The following is a 7,234-nucleotide window of genomic DNA, read 5'->3' as shown; positions in this document are numbered from 1 at the left end:
CCTCATTATAGTGCCTCCCCTACCCTAGGTTTACCCTGTTCCTACTGTGGATTGGGAGCCAGATTCTGGTTATCTTTTTAAAATACCCACAGTGCCTTCATTTGAATCATATTTCATACTGTAGGACTCATGATATACATATTTGACTTCTCTCTTTGTAGTATATTTTTAACATCACATACACACAGCAGTCTGAGTAGAAAATGCTCTCGGTGGAATATTTTTACAATTTCAAATGTTTCACATAGAAATAATTTATAAAGAAAGAAAAAACAGCTTTGTGTTTCTCATATTCTCTCTTTGTTTTAAACACTAAAGCATCAAACTACTTAAAGGTTCTTAAGCTAATATGAAGCAAACCCTCTAGCTACCAGTCAAGGGCTCTATTAAAGGTGAAGCGGTATCTGAGTGCTGTAGCCCTGGATTCAAGGTTCAGTCCCACAACTGACCTGAGGTTCCATGTCTGCTGAGCTCCAAGTGATGCTGCTGGGCCTGCGCTACTGTGAGTAACCAGGGTGAAGACTGCCATTGATGTGCGTGTGTTCTTGAAATATGAATAAGCACCTTCAAGTTTATGAACAAATTTTACTTCTGGTTTAGGTAATTGGATTTTTTAAAGACTCCTCACCTTGTGTACATGCTACAGAAAGGTTGTGGGGTAACACTTAGCTTTACCTCCTTTCCTTTAGGGAAAGTTAAGACTTCCATTATATTCTTTGCACCACTTAATGTCCATAATTTCCCCTCGTGGGGGAAAAAAAGTTGGCTTCTATCACCTTAGAAACTAACTTATGAGACCCTAAAATGTATGCAGATACTTCTCCTTTTATAAGGGTAACTGTTGAAACGGAATTTTTGGACTGGAACCCGGATTCTTTGTCCATAGGTGTCGAAGAATGAATTTACGGACAAAAGGTGGTATAGCAAAGGTGGCAATTGATTGAAGAACAAGTACAGACTCCCATGTGGGGAGAGGGAAAGAGTCCCACAGAATGGACTCCCACATGGGGAGGGGGAAAGGGTCCCACTGAGTTCCTTTTCCCTATGGCTTATAAAGCCTGCAGATCCTGGTGCCTTGATATCCCCTCTGATTGGTCACTATTCCCCTAGACTGGTTACTATAGTAACTCCTTCTGGATGAAGGGCTTCCTTCCCATTATTTTGTAAATATAGACCTTTTGTATTTTCAGCTCCCTCAGTCTATGGAAATGTACCTGTTGCAGCTTTTCAGCTCCCCCATTCTATGGAAATATACCTTCTGCTGCTCTGCAGCCCTGTGTTTCTTCCATGGTCCTCTTAATTTCTAAAATTTCCTAAAACCTGTCTTTTTCACCCCCCAACATTCCTGTTTCACCATGGAAGCAGGGTACTAGACATAGATAATCAAATGTTACTGTTAAAACTTCATACCAAATGCATTGATGTAAAGTTGTACTTATTATGATTTGGAATACAATTACCCTTCTACAGCCTTCATACTAAAGTAGAAAAATTGGATAAATATTCATTTATTATTATTATATTAATTTTTATTGATTTTATAAAGAAAGGGAGAGAGAGAGAGACATCAGTGAAACATATACTCCCTACCAAGAATCTTTCAAGCAACCCTAGCATGTGCCCTGACCAGGAACCGAACCATGAACTCCTGGTTCATAGGTCAATGCTCAACCACTGAGCAACACTGGCGGGGTGATAAGTACTCATTTTTAAGATTATTAAACATATTTAAGTGGCTTGATAAAAAAAAATGGCCAGGAGGTAAGAGATATATATCCTACCACATATATAATGTGAGGAGGTACTTACTCTAAGTTACAATCACGGGTTTGGGAGCAGATTCTACAAAGGCCAATGGGAAAGGCAATTTCTTGGTAAAAAGCGAAGTGGTGTCTTTAATCCCAGGGGCAAAGGGGATGACAAACATTCCTAGTAAAAGGGCAGTCAGGGTCTCCAGGTCCTCTCTATCTGCTTGATCTCTTGGGATTCCTTGAGGCTAAAACCAACCAGTTTTCTGACTGTTGTGAGCTTCAAGTATCTGAAGCTCTCAAGGTCATTTTAATGAGCGCTAAGGGCAATATAAAATAACTGTAGTGAGAAATTCAGTTTTAGATAGTCATGATCTTCAAATAGCTTCATTGTTCTATCAAACAAATGTATTTTAAATTTAAAATAGAGCTTATTTATCTTATATATTGGATTTCTATTTTAAAATGCATTTGAATAAAAAGATTCTACTACTGCAGGAAATCAAATGAATTGACTTTAAAACAGAAAAACGAAGTGGTGTTGGAGAATTCAGTGACAGGCCTACCCATTGCCTCCCTCCCCAAAACAGTCCTCAGGACCTTGCTCTGTCCCGAGGGCAGTCCTGTGACAGTGATATTTCTCTTGGTGGTGGCCTCTCACCAAGAGAAATATTCAAGTATGCAAACCAACCTGGAGCTCTTGCATTGGGTGGGTGTCCCTGAAGTGCCTGCTGTAAGGAACAAACTGTGAATCACTGGCTGGGCTATTTTAGCTTTAGTCTGTCTGCTGTGGTCCTTTCACTGAGGCAGGGACTATGGCTGCATTTTTCCAATTTAATACTTAGTTATTCATAGTTATTATTCTAATTTAGTAGTTAATATCCTATTGAGGACTTCAAAAGTGGCTAGTCCAATGCAAGATGTGCTGGAAGTGTAGAATACACACCAGATTTCAAAGAGTTAGTAGGAAAAATGTAAACTGCATGTATATTGGGTTAGGTAAAATATATTGAAATTCAATTTCCTGTTTCTTTTACTTTTTAAATGTGGCTTCTAGGAAGGGGTGCATTTTCTTCCTTCCTTTCTTTCTTCTTTCTTCCTTTCTTTCTTTCTTTCTTTTTTTTTTAATGTATTTTATTGATTTTTTTACAGAGAGGAAGGGAGAGGGATAGAGAGTTAGAAACATTAATGAGAGAGAAACATCAATCAGCTGCCTCTTGCACACGCCCTACTGGGTATGTGCCCGCAACCAAGGTACATGCCCTTGACTGGAATCGAACCTGGGACCCTTCAGTCCGCAGGCCGACGCTCTATCCACTGAGCCAAACTAGTCAGGGCTCTCTCTTTCTTTCTTTCTTTCTTTCTTTCTTTCTTTCTTTCTTTCTTTCTTTTTCTTTCTTTTTTCTAAATTACGATCGAGAACTACTTGTACTCAAAGCAGTCAGGAGTTGTTGAAGAATGTTGGTAGTTGTTTGAGGCTCTGATGACTCCAATGTCTTGGTCTGTCATGCGATAAGCTGCCTGAACTCTTTCAATGTCTTTATTATCCAAGATGTGCTTATTGGTGGTTTTGACAGTGCAGCATCGATCTCATACTCAGGTAGTTGTGAGAGTTGTTCTTTGTTGGATCTGTAATCTTGGAAAGTAGTATCTGCCTTTCTTTTCTGGGTGTGAGAAACCTTGCATAAATTCAGAAAATGCCGGGAGCCAATTCCAGCATGTCATAATTACAAGAGATTTATCAAAAGGTTGGTTTACATGTGAGATTGATATAAGTATAACTACCATTTATGTTCTGTTGTCAAATAGTTTCTCAATTAGTGAAATAGAGAGAGAAACCAGTCTACTGTGGGAACGGTTGTTTAAATGACAGAGATGGAAGGATATTTCAATTACAAGTTTCTTAAAACTGGGAGAATGTATTTGCAGTGAAATGGGAAGCCCCATGAATGGAGGTCTCTATTGTTTATTTTCTGAAAAATTTCTCCTTACAATCTGATAAAATAAAAAGTAGGGTGGTTGAAGTTTGCTTTGTGTCAATGTGTTCATTTCCAGGGTACCTGATTTCAAATCAGAGTAGGTTTCTAATGGGGTCCCACCCTCTCTAACCTTCCCACTCTCACAGTCATGACTCCTGCTCCTCACATCTCAGAGCCTGACATACATCCGGGCTTCTCCACTCCCAGCCCATCGTGTGCCTCTCCTGCTCACAGGTGTTCATGACACCTACAGCAGAAGTCCAAGTTCCTCAGCATGATGCTCGAAGACTTTCTACAATTAAATCCCAAGTTTTCTCCCCAAGGCTCCTCTTTCTGCTGCATTTCTCTAAGGAACACACTGTTAGTCAAGCTGTGCCCTCTGCCCTGTGCTGCATTCCTGCTTCACTGGTGCCTGAGAGGCCTGTGGTCCTGTCAGATCCTGGGCATCTTCCAGGGCCAGCGCCTCATGCCCATCGGGCGAAGCTTCTCCCGATTGCTGCCCAGGTGTCCTATTACCCAGATGAGGCGACCACATCTGAGTATCTGTGGACACCGTCTGCTGGGAGACATGCCTTCCACACCAGCTTAATGCGTGGCTATGGCTAAGTACTTCAATCCCAAGTCCAACAAGGAAATTATAAAGTTTGGTTTATAACTATTTCTTATTTATGCAAAAAAAAACTTACTCTTGGCATTAAATCAGATTGCTGGATCTCTGAGATCAGGCTTCGTGTGACTCAGCCATGGCTGTAATCACTGGCAGAGCTTCCCCCCCCAAGCGTTTCCCAGCACAATTGATCTGCTCTGTGCCCTGGGCAGAGGGATTATGTTAAAGGTCCCCAAGGGCTTCTAATATGCAGCTAAGGTGGAAAACCTCTGCACTAGTGACTCTCATCCACAGTCCATTTCTACATGGAAACTTATAAACACAGGAGGTAAAGGCTTATATTTACTTAAGAAATTTGAGTTTTTATTAAATCCGTCTATAAAAGAAATCAGAAAATGCCTAAGACCAAGCCTACACAAACAAGATTATCTGTGGTTTAAAAATACAGGAAGCAATCTTTCTAATACCAACACTGGATGAAAAATCAGCTTTGTAGGGAGCGGCTCTAGAGTTAAGCCTCGGATTGACCTGAGGCAGAGCCACAAACAAGTCCCAGTTTAGAGGGCAGAGCCCTCTTAGCATAATTAAGCTTAACCTTATAGTGCTCCCTAGATCCTTCCTGGGTCGCTAATGGGCTATGTGAGGTGCAGCAAGTGGTGACAAAACAAGTGAAACTCACAAGAACATTGTAACTATGGTGACCGCTACCTTGTTTTTCTCTGACTAAAATAAAGCCTCAGCTTGCTGGCTGGATCCTTCTCTGTGGCCTCATCCAGGCACAGGAGAGCCACTAGGCCCCAGCTATATTCTCTTTCTCTGTCTTCTCTTTAATCCTTCTCCACGCGCCCTCCCTCCCGCCCCCCCCCCCCCCCCCCCCCGCCCAGGCTCACTGAACCCTTGGCTGTGCTGGCATGGCACAAACTTGACTATAAATAAAGCATTTTATTAACATTTATCTAATTTTAACTTGAAGATATTTTTTAAATATCTATATTGATATAAAATATATAGGGAGCAATTTCAAGGTGAGGAATTTGAATTCGCATTGTTAAAGGAGATTCTAGATTTAAGGAAAGTAAGCAACTCTGGTTTTCTAAAATTTAGTAATGTCTGACCAGCTAATATTGTAACTCAGAATGAACTTTTTAACATACTTTAAGAATTTGCATACTTGTACTCAAGAGAATTATTTAACCCGGTGTACTGACTTCCTGAAAGCATGCAAATTTGAGTGAGTGTACCCACTTTTGTTCTAACTTACATGGCTTTCACCATTTCCAGTCTCATCCATGAAAGTTTAAAATGAAGCTGTGGTTTTTGAAAATCATAGCACTGCTGCCCTCGTGTGGAAAATTAGAGCATTTGACGATCCTTTCCGGAGCCTTTCAAATTGTCCTTAGAGGTTTGTCACTGCTTTCATTACCAGAGGACCTTTATGATGTCACTTTGAATGTGGTATTAACAAACTCTTATCTGGTTTCCTCTTGTGAAATTAACATGATAAAAGGCTAAAGTTCGTATCTTATGAATACCGGGGTTGTCTGTAAACTGTTTTCCTTCCCTCTCATTTACATACCAGAGGAAAAAAATTGAAATAAGTAAAGATCACATTGAGAAAGTTACCCACCCTGATTCCTGACTTGCTAGCCCAGGAAAACCTGCAGCGGAGTAGTAACACCCATGTCAGCAGGAGGATCCACGTGTGGTTATTTTATGTACCTTTTTAAAAAAATGAATTATTGTATGTTGCAGTGGAAAGCCTTGTACTGAATATCAGAAACAAGCAACAAGCAACAGCTCTGCTCTCCTGGGATCTAGGTTTGGGCACGTGGCTTCAATTCTGTAATCTACTGATGTTTAGATAAGCACTTATTTATGGTGTTTGGGCAAATGATTGGTTATTGAACATCTTATCACCACCTGAAAAGGCTCCTAGGAAAATATTCCTTCAAGTTGCAAATGACATGGGACTCAATTATGAGAGAATCTTTGGATAAGATCCCATAGAACCTGCTTCTCACATTTTAGTGTGTAGGTGAATCAGAAGGTGATCTTGATAAAATGCAGATTCTGATTCAATAGGTCTGCTGTTTGTGGTAGCTTGTGTTAACAAAAAAAAAACAAAAAACATTGAAACCTGTAAAGAATTTTAGTGAGTTTATTTGAGCCAAACTGTCGACATATGCCTGGAAGCAAAACCTCAATGAATTGAGATAATGCTCCGGAGAATACAGGGTTACATCTATTTTTATACATTGAAATCAAAGGAAAGGGACGTAGGTGAGTTACATGAAATCCATTGGTGACAGATTAGGGAGGTGGGACAAAGCAAAGCGGGGAAACCTCTGGGATAGGGTGAAAAGCGAAATGATGGGCATGTGCTTCTCTTACAGAGATGGATACAGGATACTTTAACGTAATTAACAGTTGACAATTAACTTGATAACAATAACAATGAGGGAATGTCCCAGTGCCATTTGTTGTGCCCTGAGGGGTCCGGGGTAAAAAGGAAGTTACAAGTTACCCAGACATCTCACAGACATCTCACAGACATGTTATCTTAGAGGCAGAAAGGCAAATGGGCTCAGTAAAGAAGATCTAAGTTGATCTTTGTCAGGGAAGATATCGGACTAGGACATGACTGCCCACTATAACCTGTTTGTAGTTAAATATTTAATTTTCAGACCATCTTTTGTGGTTATTTTAGGTCTCTGAGTTTTCAAGACTGCCACACAAGCCTCCCCTGAGCTTGTCAGGTTAGCAGGTGGCTCCTTTCGTTCACACTTGAATCGTGGCCTCACAGATAGCGGGTTGAGGCCATGCTATTCCTGGGACCTGTGATGATACCTGCATGGCAAAGTGTTTTCTCAGATGAGACCTTGAATGGGAAGGTTACCCTG

The sequence above is a fragment of the Eptesicus fuscus genome, chromosome 22 (genome assembly GCF_027574615.1).
Source record: "Eptesicus fuscus isolate TK198812 chromosome 22, DD_ASM_mEF_20220401, whole genome shotgun sequence".
NCBI lineage: Eukaryota > Metazoa > Chordata > Mammalia > Chiroptera > Vespertilionidae > Eptesicus > Eptesicus fuscus.
Note: the sequence above shows the minus strand (reverse complement) of the source record.